Here is a 15,289-nt window from a genome sequence, read left to right on the forward strand (position 1 = left end):
TTCTCCCGTGACTTTTCTGCTTCTTCTCCCGGCGCCTCCTCAAACCCTGTCTTCTCCCGGCGCCTCCACGAATCCTGCTGAATTCTCTCAATCCTCACGTGTATCTTCTGCTTCTTCTCACGGCACCTACACAAATCCTAATTCTCCTGTGACTCTTCTGCTTCTTCTCCCGCCGCCTCCACGAATCCTGCTGAATTATCTCAATTCTCCAGTGACTCTTCTGCTTCTTCTTCCGGCGCCTCCACGAATCCTCCTGAATCCTCTCAATTCTCCCGTGACTCTTCTGCTTCTTCTCCCGGCCCCTACACGAATCCCACTGAGTCCTCGAATCCTACTGAATTCTTCTAATTCTCCCGTGAATTTTCTGCTTCTTCTCCCGACACCTCCATTAATCCTACTGAGTCCTCTCAATTCTCCTGGGTCTTCTCTGAATCCTTTGCATCTTCTCCCGGCACCTCCATGAATCCTACTGAGTCCGCTCAATTCTCCCGTGAATCCTCTGCTTCTTCTCCCGGCACCTCCATGAATCCTACTGAATTCTCCTCATTCTCCGGTGAATCTTGTGCTTCTTCTCCCGGCACCTCCACGAATCCTAGTGAATCCTCTCAATTTTCCTGGGGCTTCTCTGAATCCTCTGCTTCTTCTCCCGGCACCTCCGCGAATCCTAGTGAATCCTCTCAATTCTCCTGGGTCTTCTCTGAATCCTCTGCTTCTTCTCCCCGCACCTCCTCGAATCCTAGTGAATCCTCTCAATTTTCTTGGGTCTTCTCTGAATCCTCTGCTTCTTCTCCCGGCACCTCTACAAATCCTACTAAATCCTCTCAATTCTCCTGGGGCTTCTCTGAATCCTCTGCTTCTTATCCAGGGACCTCCTCGAATCCTAGTGAATCCTCTCAATTCTCTTGGGTCTTCTCTGAATCCTCTGCTTCTTATCCAGGGACCTCCTCGAATCCTAGTGAATCCTCTCAATTCTCCTGGGTCTTCTCTGAATCCTCTGCTTCTTCTCCCCGCACCTCCTCGAATCCTAGTGAATCCTCACAATTCTCTTGGGTCTTCTCTGAATCCTCTGCTTCTTCTCCCCGCACCTCCTCGAATCTAGTGAATCCTCTCAATCTCTTTGGGTCTTCTCTGAATCCTCTGCTTCTTCTCCCACGCAACCTCCACGAATCCTAGTGAATCCTCTCAATTCTATTGGGTCTTCTCTGAATCCTCTGCTTCTTCTCCCCGCACCTCCTCGAATCCTAGTGAATCCTCTCAATTCTCTTGGGTCTTCTCTGAATCCTCTGCTTCTTCTTCCCCTCACCACCTCCACGAATCCTAAGTTGAATCCTCTCCAATTCTCTTGGGTCTTCTCTGAATCCTCTGCTTCTTCTCCCCGCACCTCCTCGAATCCTAGTGAATCCTCTCAATTCTCTTGGGTCTTCTCTGAATCCTCTGCTTCTTCTCCCGGCACCTCCTCGAATCCTAGTGAATCCACTCAATTCTCTTGGGTCTTCTCTGAATCCTCTGCTTCTTCTCCCCGCACCTCCTCGAATCCTAGTGAATCCTCTCAATTCTCTTGGGTCTTCTCTGAATCCTCTGCTTCTTCTCCCCGCACCTCCTCGAATCCTAGTGAATCCTCTCAATTCTCCTGGGGCTTCTCTGAATCCTCTGCTTTTTATCCAGGGACCTCCTCGAATCCTAGTGAATCCTCTCAATTCTCCTGGGGCTTCTCTGAATCCTCTGCTTCTTATCCAGGGACCTCCTCGAATCCTAGTGAATCCTCTCAATTCTCCTGGGGCTTCTCTGAATCCTCTGCTTCTTCTCCCGGCACCTCTACGAATCCTACTGAATCCTCTGCTTCTTCTCCCGCCATCTCCTCGAATCCTAGTGAATCCTCTCAATTCTCCTTGGGCTTCTCTGAATCCTCTGCTTCTTCTCCCGGCACCTCTACGAATCCTAGTAAATCCTCTCAATTCTCCTTGGGCTTCTCTGAATCCTCTGCTTCTTCTCCCGGCACCTCTACAAATCCTACTAAATCCTCTCAATTCTCCTGGGTCTTCTCTGAATCCTCTGCTTCTTCTCCCGCCATCTCCTCGAATCCTAGTGAATCCTCTCAATTCTCCTGAGGCTTCTCTGAATCCTCTGCTTCTTCTCCCGGCACCTCTACGAATCCTAGTGAATCCTCTCAATTCTCCTTGGGCTTCTCTGAATCCTCTGCTTCTTCTCCCGGCACCTCTACGAATCCTAGTGAATCCTCTCATTTCTCCTGAGGCTTCTCTGAATCCTCTGCTTCTTCTCCCGCCATCTCCTCGAATCCTAGTGAATCCTCTCAATTCTCTTGGGTCTTCTCTGAATCCTCTGCTTCTTCTCCCGGCACCTCCACGAATCCTAGTGAATCCTCTCAATTCTCTTGGTCTTCTCTGAATCCTCTGCTTCTCCCGCACCTCCTCGAATCCTAGTGAATCCTCTCAATTCTCTTGGGTCTTCTCTGAATCCTCTGCTTCTTCTCCCGGCACCTCCACGAATCCTAGTGAATATTCTCATTTCTCCTGAGGCTTCTCTGAATCCTCTGCTTCTTCTCCCGGCACCTCCACGAATCCTAGTGAATCCTCTCAATTCTCCTGAGGCTTCTCTGAATCCTCTGCTTCTTCTCCCGGCACCTCCACGAATCCTAGTGAATATTCTCATTTCTCCTGAGGCTTCTTTGAATCCTCTGCTTCTTCTCCCGGCACCTCCACGAATCCTAGTGAATCCTCTCATTTCTCCTGAGGCTTCTCTGAATCCTCTGCTTCTTCTCCCGGCACCTCCACGAATCCTAGTGAATCTCATTTCATTTCTCTGAGGCTTCTCTGAATCCTCTGCTTCTTCTCCCGGCACCTCCACGAATCCTAGTGAATCCTCTCATTTCTCCTGAGGCTTCTCTGAATCCTCTGCTTCTTCTCCCGGCACCTCTACGAATCCTAGTGAATCCTCTCAATTCTCCTTGGGCTTCTCTGAATCCTCTGCTTCTTCTCCCGGCACCTCTACGAATCCTACTGAATCCTCTCAATTCTCCTGGGTCTTCTCTGAATCCTCTGCTTCTTCTCCCGCCATCTCCTCGAATCCTAGTGAATCCTCTCAATTCTCCTGAGGCTTCTCTGAATCCTCTGCTTCTTCTCCCGGCACCTCTACGAATCCTCTCATTTTCCTCTTTTTCTGCAAACCTCCCATTTTCATTTTCCTTTCCCTTCCAGGAATAAATAAAACTATAAGAAAACATTTTAACATTTATTTCTGTTCAAGTTCAATTTCCTTCAAGGTTAACAAAGCAAACTTATTACAAGATAAACATCAAACTCTCCATACAAGAAACATTCTCCTCAAATTTGTCACAGCTGATCCGTCTGAGCGAGGCCATTCTGCGTAGGGATAAACTGGGTACAGATGACCGATTGACTTGGCAACACTGAGTCGGACAGTCAACTCGTGGTCATTGCCCTCATTTCTCGCCTAGCCTTCGTCGTGGCAAGAACTATACTATATGGCAGCGATGGAAACTCAGAGGGTGATAAATAGGAAAGAAACAAACAGGCATAACAGAGTATGGTCTAATTATTGCCTATTAAAGAGAGATGTCTATTCTTATACACTACTAATAAATCGGGCTAAATTAGACTTGGGGGCTGGTTCAGTTATTTATGAAACAGACCGTGACGCCTACTTTCATTAGTAACACCTTTCATAAAAAGGCAGGACACTGGTTTAGGTCTATACCAAATTGCCTATCGCATGGAAATATTTTTTTCTCTCATATTTATTATAGATTTGGACTGGCAACGGTCTACAAATAACACCGTAGGTCTTATAAATGAAATGAATTAGGCCTATGTGAATAGATTATTCCTAGTCTAGTCGGAGTGGCTATAATCCTTCCCAGACGAAATCCGGCGGCGAACTGTCATGAAATCGTTGGTTACCCGTCCATACGTGAGATCACCTGTCATTCGGGCGAAAGAACTGTAGGTAATTCCATCAGTTCATCAGTTTTGGTGAGTGGACTGACTCCAGCCACAAACTGCCGTCCACACGTACTTTTTAACGTCAGTTTCGATGAACTGACAGGTAAACCTGTGCGTGAATACCCGGCCTTATGCTTTTCATTATCATTTCTCTTTCTAATCTTTTATTATGATTTTGTTGTTAACGATTAAATATATCGTCTTCTTGAAGGTGGCAGAAGAGACGCCTAGAGAGTTTGGTAGCAGTAACTATCTCGAAATATGAATGGTGTCTGGCATCCTTCCACTGGACACGTAAACTCATTCTTGTCATCTATTTATTTTAGGTGTATACTATTCCCATATTACAATTTTATCGATCCACTTTGGTGCATTACTGCCCTAAAATAATTCATATGGCATTTTACGATTTTTTATATTTTACGTATTTATTTATTAATTTATCTTTTCTTCTTTTATTTATTAATTTATGTTTTCTTCTTTTTTTAATAACTCGCGTCTTATTTCTATAATATCGCCTTTATCTTCTGTAATCTCTTTCAGATGAACACCATATTCTTCGGAGGCTTGAATTTCAAGTCAGTGGCCCCTGTGGGCTTGTTTCCTACGAGTAGGGGTTATATATTCTGAATAATAATATAGTTTTATAGGTCCACTTTGGATGATATCGGTTTCAGTCGTTCTTTTATTATTATTATTATTATTATTATTATTATTATTATTATTATTATTAATTATTATTATTATTATTATTGTTGTTGTTGTTGTTGTTATTGTTATTGTTGTTGTTGTTGTTGTTGTTGTTGCTTGTTGCTGTTGCCGATTAGGCTTTCACAAATTCGAATGCCCACGTGAGAGAAAATAAGAGAAAGCAAGAAGTAGAGGAAGAAAGTAGGAAAGGTGAAAAGGGTGAAAGTAAATAAGTAGTAACGAGTAACATGAAACAAATAAATGAAGAAAAATGTTCCTTAGGAAGGGGATAGTTTTCTGACCCTCAAATTCGCGTCCTAAAAAGACTATGCAAGTGCCGATTACCTGAAGGAAAAGAGAGGGGTTTAATCTTACCACAAGAATATTAGCCTTGCCTCTAATTAAGGTGAAGGCTGTAGGGAATTGGAAGTAGGGATACAGGAAGTTAAGTATATATTACTTTAACCAGACTACTGAGCTGATTAACAGCTCTCCTAGGGCTGGCCCGAAGGATTAGATATTTCCAAGTGTCTAGGAAACAATTGGTTACCTAGCAACGGGATCTACAGCTTATTGTGGAATCCGAACCACATTATATCGAGAAATTAATTTCTATCGCCAGAAATAAATTCCTCTGGTTCCGCGTTGGCCGGGCAGAGAATCGAACTTCGGACCACCGGATTGGTAGCCGAGCGCGAAAACCACTCTTCCAACGAGGAACTACGGAGGACTCCCAGAGCATGGCAGTTGGAGGAAAATGTCCAATCGCAGGGTGAAAGTCGATCTGATGCAGAAATGAGTTAACAGAACCTTTTTGGCTAAATGCTGGGTTGGTTATCAAAAGCGAAATTAATGATAATAATAATAATGATAATGATAATTTCTGATCATTGTTTGGCTTCTATTAGCGAAGTCATTTTTGTGAGAGAAGATTTTTAGTGCTATTTCTGTCCAGCACACAATGGCATTTGGAAAGATTATTCAAGAGCGCTTATAATCATACCAATAATTAGATTCAGGTGACCTTTAATATACAACTGCACCAAGTTGTTGTTGTTATTATTATTATTATTATTATTATTATTTTATTATTATTATTATTATTATTATTATTATTGCTTGCCCTCAGACTTTGTCAGAATGTACAATCTCAATATATGCACTTCTTTTCCTCTTAATCTCCCTGCGTTTCATTTATGAATTTTAACAGCAATAAGGGGAATATAATATTGCATGTTTTTTTCAGCGAGTCTCTCTCTCTCTCTCTCTCGTCTCTCTCGTCTTGCCATCTCTCTCTCTCTGCTGGACCCAACATAAATTTTATTTTTCTGAGACAAAAAAAATCAGACCATTACCTCTCTCTCTCTCTCTCTCTCTCTCTCTCTCTCTCTCTCTCTCTTCTCTCATATCGTTGTTGACTTCCCCTCTTATTAGATGTCATAGCCTCTAAACTTCATGGAGGACGTGAGGACTTGTAAGATGAAACGAGGATTTAATAGCAGGTGTCTGATTACAAACGAAAGTTGGCAGTATATAAAAATCATATATATATATATATATATATATATATATATATATATATATATATATATATATATATATATATATATACTATATATATATATATATATATACATATATATATATATATATATATATATATATGTGTGTGTGTGTGTGTGTGTGTGTGTGTGTGTGTGTGTGTGTGTATATAAGGTTTTTATTTCTGATTCATGTCGGGGTGCAACTCAGGTCTTTGTCGGTCAGAAATTTATTTCTGTTCCACACGTGATTGTGTATTGATTACCTCTGCGCGCGCGCACACACACACACACACACACACACACACACACACACATATATATATATATATATATATATATATATATAATATATATATATATATATTATATGGGGTAAATTGGAGAAACAAAGGGAGGGGACCTACATATGGTATTCATTGACCTTGAAAAGGCTTATGACCGAGTCCCGAGACAAGAGGTATGGAGGAGCCTGAGGGAGAAGATGGTGCCAGAGAAGTATGTGCGATTGATACAAGAGATGTACCGGAATGTATTTACCAGAGTGAGGAGCAGTGTTGGGGAGACAGAAGGTTTTGAGGTGAGAGTAGGATTACACCAGGGGTCGGCTCTGAGCCCATTTATCTTTAACATAGTGATGGATGTTATAATAGAGGAAGTAAGGGAGGCAGTACCATGGAACATATTGTATGCGGATGATATTGTTCTGTGTGCAGAGAGCAGGGAAGATCTGGAAGTGAAATTGGAAAGATGGAGACAAGTACTGGAGGACAGAGGAATGAGAATAAGTAGATCCAAGACAGAATATATGTGTACCACCACTGACGGGGATGATAGAGAAAGTATTCAGCTTGGTGGAGAGCAAATAAGGAGAGTTGATAAGTTTAAGTATTTGGGATCTTTTGTTAACGCTGGAGGAAGTATGGAAGAAGAAGTAAAACATCGGGTACAGGCAGGCTGGAACAACTGGAGAGCAGCCTCGGAGTTCTTTGTGACAAAAGAGTGCCGCTTAGGTTAAAAGGAAAATTTCACAAGACGGTGGTAAGAACAGCAATGCTGTATGGTACGGAAACAGCAAGCATGAGAAAAGCAGAGCAGAAGAAGATGGATGTGGCAGAAATGAGAATGCTTAGGTGGATGTCTGGGGTAACAAGAGTGGATAGGATCAGAAATGACTACATAAGGGGGTCACAACTGAGGTGGTGGAAGTATCAAAGAAAGTGCAGGAGGGGAGGCTGAGATGGTATGGACACCTGTTGAGGAGAGATGAGGACCACGCTGGGAGACATACTATGGGGTTGGAGGTGCAAGGAAGAAGAAAAAGAGGGAGACCAAGAAAGAGATGGAAGGACTGTGTGAGAGGAGACTTACATGAGAAGGGAATTGATGAAGCAGAAGCACAAGATAGAAATAGATGGAAACGGCTCATCCGAAACGGCGACCCCATATAAAAATGGGAACAAGCTGGGAAGAAGATATATATATATATATATATGTATATATATATATATATATATATATATATATATATATATATATATATATATATTTATATTTATACACATATATATATATGTGTGTGTGTTTATTTGTTTATATAATACTAATAAATGCTTCATTTCTTGTTCCTTTCAGAAAACCACAATTTTTATTTCTTTTCGCCACCCTGATATGATTTTACGAAGTGAATCACCATTTTTCCCGCTAAACCTTTTTTTTTATTATTATTTTACGAGTCTATTCGATTTGATGGGCCAATTTTCTCTCTAAGATTTCTAAATCTCTCTCAGAAAATCTAAGAAAATATTAGATCAGTTGGATAAAAATTAGAGTATCGAAGCAGGTCAATTTTTTCTTCATCAATTTTCTCTCCTCTCTCTCTCTCTCTCTCTCTCTCTCTCTCTCTCTCTCTCTCTCTGTGTGTGTGTGTGTGTGTGTGTGTGTTCCCTTATTCTTGTCAACTATGTTTTTTATCCGTTTTAATCTTTCCCATTGATTGACTCAATGATTATAGCTGATTCACTTAAGGTAGATTCTTGGGTAAGCCCTATGCCTACGAGACATTTGTTTGGCTGGCGCTGATTGGCTGGTAGCTGCCTACATCCCGGTACCAGCCAATCAGCGTCCGCCAAGCAAATATCTCGTTAGCATACGGCTCAACCAAGAATTTACCTTAAGTGAACCAGCTATATATATATATATACCTCTCGAACCAGCTTCCTTGTGTGACCAGTTTTTTTCTTTGTCGATATTGTCTGTCTGTTGTAGTCGATACTGAAATATATTTTTTGATTGACTGTAATTTTTTAAGCAGCCTTTCATTTTTGCCGTCGATTCGAATTTTTGTGACATATTTCCGAAGTTTGAGTGTTCCTGGTTATTCGAATAATGACCCCATTATACGTTTAAATGTATATTCTCATTTAATCTGAGAAATGCTTCCAGTGGTTGAAAGATCTTTTCATACATTAGCGTGATAAATGTTGATAAGAAAAAGTTTAGACGAAGGAAATTTTAGACGTATTTATTTGAAGATATCTTTGCGGTGCCTTCTAACGTTTAGCGAAATAGCGGAAAACTTTCTCTTTAAATTTAAAAAAACAGTTGCTTGTATTATTAAACAGGAAAACGTTTTATGGGTAAGTGAGATGAAAAACGCTCCCTTCAAACGTTTAGCTTAAAACGTTCTCTTTAAATGAAAAAAAATCGGTCACTTGTATTATTAAACATGAAAACGTTTTACGGGTGAGATGGAAAACGTTCCCTTCAAACGTTTACTTAAAGCGTTCCCTTTAAATAAGAAAAAGCAGTTGCTTGTATTATTAAACAGAAAAACGTTTTATGGGTAATAGATGGAAAACATTCCCTTCAAACGTTTAGCTTAAAACGTTCCCTTTAAATTAAAAAAAAAAAGTTGTTCGTATTATTAAACATGAAAACGTTTTATGGGTGAGATGGAAAACGTCAGAGGCTTAGCGAGATAAACAATAGTTGTAACTGAGTAGATGAAAATTTTATCCTTTAATCTCGTATCAGGGGAAACGTTCCATTTAAATATCCAGCAAGAGAAATATCCCCTTTTAATTTTATTTATTTTATTTTAAACGTTAGGGGAAAAAACGCCCTGTTCAGACTTTTAACAAATGAGACATTTTCTTTAAATATATAAAAGGGCGGATGAATCCTAAAGGTCATCCTCCAAACGAACCGTGATCCTTTAATCCTATAATCCAATCAGTTTGCGGGATGGCTATCCTACTCAGGATGGGACACACGATATCCTTCTGATGATACGGTATTCCGTATTTTGAGCGTTGGAAAATTGATTTCTCTCTCTCTCTCTCTCTCTCTCTCTCTCGTAGTAGCCATCTTGCTTGGTGAGACGTACCCGCGTGAAGTCACAATAATCAACAGATATCACAAGTTTAACATACGACTAGAATTTGAGAAATATCTAGAAGTGTTCGTGAACTATCGGTGATAAGATTAGTGTGGTAAAATAGTAGGATAAAGCGTCTTCTAAGTTTAGTTTATCAAGTGTAATACTATAAATCAGAACAAGATGGCAGTAAGTTTTCCAACTGCGGGAAAAGGTGGCGTAATTTGGCGTGTTTAGCAGATTCGCAATACGATGAGGTAGCAGGAAGGGAACTGGCATTTCTCATCTATGAAATCAGCAACAGTCCTAACCAAAAAGATACAAAAGCATTCATAGATATATTAGAAGGATATATCCTTCAAACTGGAACAAATCTAATGAAAACATCTTGAAAATAATTGAAGAAGTTCCAAATAAAATCCAAGTGGTCAAGAGACTCATAAAGAAAATATACATAAACCAACATATTCCGACAAAGAAATGAATAAGGTGAATCTTGTGAATATACTAATTGATGCATTAGGAAAAAGAATGCCAAAAGCATGCAAACTGTGTAAGGTTTGGTATAGCATAGTCAATCCACAAAACCTAATCAGAAAATGTGCTGCATGCAACATTCCGACCCATCCACAGTGTGCTGAGGTAATACAAGATTTGAGAAAAGATACAAGAATTTTTTGTTCAACATGTCTATCATGGATAGACAATGTTATTAAATCAAGATTGAATGTACAAATAGTTGAGGATGAAGAAGAAGAGGAAGAGGAAGAAGAAGAAGAAAAAGAAGAAGAGGAAAACGGAAGCAGAAGTAAACAAAAATGAAATGACAGAAAAAAATAAGGAAAACAAATGAACAAGATAAAAGTATGGATGCAGAGATACTCATTGATACTACATATGAGGCAATAAAGCAGCATACCTACGAAGAAATAAATTACGATATGACAACAGAAAAGCAAATCCCGAAGAGGCTCTACCCAGATCTATACAATGACGGGAAAGAGGAAAAAATAGACAAGAAAGACAAAATCTGCAACCTTTTGAAAAGAGGGAATTGCAGATTTGGAGAAAGATGTTACTACAAACATCCTAAGATATGTCAAAACTATGAAATATATGGTAAATGTGCATACTTAGATGGATATGGGGATGATTGCAGAGATCTGCATCCAAAAATATGTAAAACCTAAAAGAAGGAAAAGGATGTAAGTTCGACAAAAAAATGCAAATATATGCACCCTGTAGCCATGAATCATAATCAAATAATAACCAACCAAGTAATAAAATCCAAAATAAGAAAGAAACAAATAAATAAAGAGAGAAATCAAGAATATCAGGTAAAAAGAGAAAAGCAAACCACCAATGAGATATGCAGAGGTGTCAGCAAAAAATTTCAAAGCATCAGCTCCGAAAATTCTACTCAAGAGATAATAACTGTATTTATTATGCAAGAGGATATTGCAGAAACGGAGAAAATTGCAGATTCAGACACAAAATGAATAATTATGATGAAGGAAGATCAAATATTATGGAAAAGTTGGATTTTTTAATGTCAGAATTTCTGGAAATGAAAAAAGAAGCAACATACCAGAACAGGAAAGAGACATGGGAAAATCCTTATTACTATCAGTATTAAAAAATGAAGGAGAAAACACGCAAACCATCATAGTGATGAATGCGCAGGGTTTAGTTACGAGTAACTCAAAAAGAAAAATAGAGTACTTAGAAGAACTAACCCAAAATGAAAAGAAAATAGATATAATGAATATAAGTGAAACCTGGTATTCCAAGAGCTGGGAATGATGATCAAATAAAAGGGTTCCAAACTTATAGATCAGATAGAGAAAATAGGAATCAAGGGGGAACCGCAATATATGGGAAAGACAAAAAACAAGGAAAAATATATGAGAAATATAGTAACTCAGAATGTGAACTAATAGCGGTAGAATTTGAATCTGAAAAATTGATGGAACATAGTAATATATAGACCTCCTAATACTAAAGAGTTTGACTTAATAATTGAAAAATTGGGATGATATATGTAAGAAATCACAAGGACTGGACTATTCTCCTATCTGGGGACTTCAACTTTCCTTTCGTAGAATGGAAAGAACGAATAGGAGATTGTGGTTGTACTTATACATATAAAAAGGAGATAATAGTAGTGCAGAAGATAAGAGGCAATTTGAAAAGCTATTAGATATGCTACTAGAATACAACATTCAACAAATAAATCACCTGCCAACAAGAAAGGAAAATACTTTAGAACCTAGTATTTGTGAACGAGATGATTATGTTAAAGAAATAATAGTTTATAATGCTAGTATTTCAGACCATAATGTCATAGAATTAACAGTTTCATTCCAAAGCAAGTGAAATAGAGATAAGCAAGAATGAAAAAGTGGGAAGGATATGGAAATACAACTTCTACAGTAAAAATATAAAATGGTCAGAAATTAATGAAGAATTAAACAAAGATTGGGATAACATTTTCGTAAGTGATGACATAAGGGTAAATACGGAGATATTATAAAATATTGGAGATAATGTTGGAAAAATATATACCGAAGAGAAAAGTAAACATCATTCATGCATACCAAGAGACAGAAGAATCTTGTTCCAGAAAATCAGAAAGTGGAAAAAAGGTCTTGCAAAAAGAAAAAATGCATGGAAAGTTATAGAACTAAAAAGTAAGATAGAAAATGCAGAACAAAAGATTATTACAATCAAAAGAAAATGAAAAACGGGACTTGGAAGAAAAAACCCTATTAAATATCAAGCAAAACCCCAAACTATTATACTCATATGCGAAGAAGATGAATAAAAGAAGAATAGAAAAATAGGGGCCCTCTGAGAATTGAAGGGAGATTAACGAATGAAAAAAGGAAAATTTGCAACATACCTGCAGAAACGATATAATAGAGAAATTCACCCCTAGAATAGATAATGAAGATAATGATATAGAAGTAAGGGATGAAAATAGTGAATATTTAGCTGACATAGATATTAATGAGCTGATATTGTGGCAGGCTATTAATGAAATTAAAAATGGAGCTGCTGCAGGGCCTGATGGAATTCCTCCTGCTATTTTGTTAAAGAAAGTAGTTCATTCTATCGCAAAGCCACTTGCAATATTATTAAGACAAAGTGTAGATACAGGCAGATATATGATGAGCACAAATTAGCGTATATTACCCCTACTTTCAAAAGTGGATCAAGACTAGAGCAAGTATTATAGGCCTGTGAGTCTAACATCACATATAATGAAAGTGTATGAAAGGGTAATGAAGAAAAATATTATGAAACATTTAATAAAAAATAATTTGTTTGAATAAAGGACAACATGGTTTCGTACCCGGAAAAAGTACACAAACCCAACTGTTAGTCCACCGTGAAAACATATTCAAAAATATGAAAAGCGGAAATGAAACAGATGTGGTTTATTTAGACTTTGCAAAAGCTTTTGAATAAAGTAGACCATAATATATTAGCGAGAAAATTAGAAAACACAATATCGTGGATAAAGTAGGAAGATGGTTAAAAGAATTTTTTACACAACAGAAAACAGATAGTTATTGCAAACGACGAGAAAATCGGATGAAGCCAAGGTAATATCCGGTGTGCCCGCAAGGTACGGTGTTAGCTGCAATACTGTTTGTTATTATGATTGAAGACATAGACAATAATGTTAAGGATTCGCTAGTGAGTAGTTTTGCAGATGACACAAGAATAAGTAGAGAAATTACTTGTGATGAAAGATAGGAACGCTCTACAAAGAGACCTTAACAAAGTATATTATTGGGCAGAGGTAAATAGGATGGTATTTAACTCTGATAAATTTGAATCAATAAATTATGGAGACAGAGAAAGAAAGCTATATGCATATAAGGGACCTAATAATGAGACCATCACAAATAAGGAAGCAGTTAAAGACCTTGGTGTGATGATGAATAGGAACATGTTATGCAATGATCAAATAGCAACTCTGTTGGCAAAATGTAAAGCAAAATGGGAATGTTGTTACGGCACTTCAAAACAAGAAAGCTGAACACATGATTATGCTTTATAAAACATATGTTCGTAGTACACTTGAATATTGCAATATGATATGGTACCCACACTATCAAAAGGATATTGCACAAATAGAGAGTGTACAAAGGTCCTTTACAGCTAGAATAGAAGAAGTTAAGGACCTATACTACTGGGAAAGACTACAATTCTTAAAATTATATAGTCTGGCAAGGAGAAGAGAACGCTACATGATAATTCAGGCATGGAAACAGATAGAAGGAATAGCAGAAAATATCATGGAACTAAAAATATCAGAAAGAGCAAGCGATGGTAGATTAATAGTGCCCAAAATATACCAGGAAATAAGGAAAGCACACAGGACATTAATCCACTACGCACCAGCATCGATAAATGCAGCGTCTATTCAATGCGTTGCCAGCTCATCTGAGGAATATATCAGGAGTGAGCGTAGATGTGTTTAAGAATAAGCTCGACAAATATCTAAACTGCATCCCAGACCATCCAAGATTGGTAAGATGCAGCAAAATATACCGGAAGATGTACTAGCAACTCTCTGGTAGACATTAGAGGTGCCTCACACTGAGGGACCTGGGGCAACCCGAACAAGATGAAATAAGGTCTGTAAGGTAAGGTCTCCTCTCTCTCTCTCTCTCTCTCTCTCTCTAATCCCCTTTCCTAGCCCAGAACCGAAGGAAAGAAGGACAACGAAAAGGACGTAGGGGCTGGCTTACAGGCAAAAAGATTGCAAATAGAGAAGTCTGGAATTTTTAAAACGGAAGAGTGTAGCAGTTAGGGAAAGAAATGTCTACTAGAGATTATTATTATTATTATTATTATTATTATTAGTAGTAGTAGTAGTAGTAGTAGTAGTAGTAGTAGTAGTAGTAGTAGTAGTAGTAGTAGTAATAGTAATAGTAGTAGTAGGATTGGCTTAGCAGGTATGCGTTGAATAATGCTGCAAAAATTATGATAGGGGACCAATTTTACAAGAATAGCATTTCACGTTAAAATGGCATTTACACAGTTAACATTAAAATAGCAATGCAAGAATTAGTATGATGGTTGAATAGCATTGCAAGAACTAATGTGATAGTGAAAAAGCATTTAGTGAGAATTCGTGCGAAAGTGGAATAGCATAGCTACAATGAGTATGATAGTGAAGTAGCACTGCAGAAACGTGTATGATAGTGAGAGAGCAAAGCTGGAATAAGTATAGTGAAATAGCACAGCAAGAAGAGCATGGTATAGCAGTAATAAGTAGTGAAATAGCGCAGCAGGAATGAGTATGATAGTTAAATAACTCAGCAGGAATAAGTATGATAATGAAATACACAGCGGGAATGAGCAGGAATGAGTGTGAAAGTGAAATATCACAACAGGAATAACTACGATAGTGAAATAGCATAGCAATAAGGAGTATGATAGTGAAAGAGCTGAGCGGGAATGAGAAATAGCTCAGCAGGGATAAGTGTGATAGTGAAATATCACGGCGGGAATGAGTATGCTAATGAAAGAGCGAAGCAGGAATGAATAGGATATGAAATATCACGGCAGGAATGAGTATGATAGGGAAAGAGCTAAGCAGGAATGAATAGGATATGAAATAGCTAAGAAGGAATGAGTATGATAGTGAAAGCGGTAAGGAGGAATGAGTATGATAGTAAAAC

The sequence above is a fragment of the Macrobrachium nipponense genome, chromosome 33 (genome assembly GCF_015104395.2).
Source record: "Macrobrachium nipponense isolate FS-2020 chromosome 33, ASM1510439v2, whole genome shotgun sequence".
NCBI lineage: Eukaryota > Metazoa > Arthropoda > Malacostraca > Decapoda > Palaemonidae > Macrobrachium > Macrobrachium nipponense.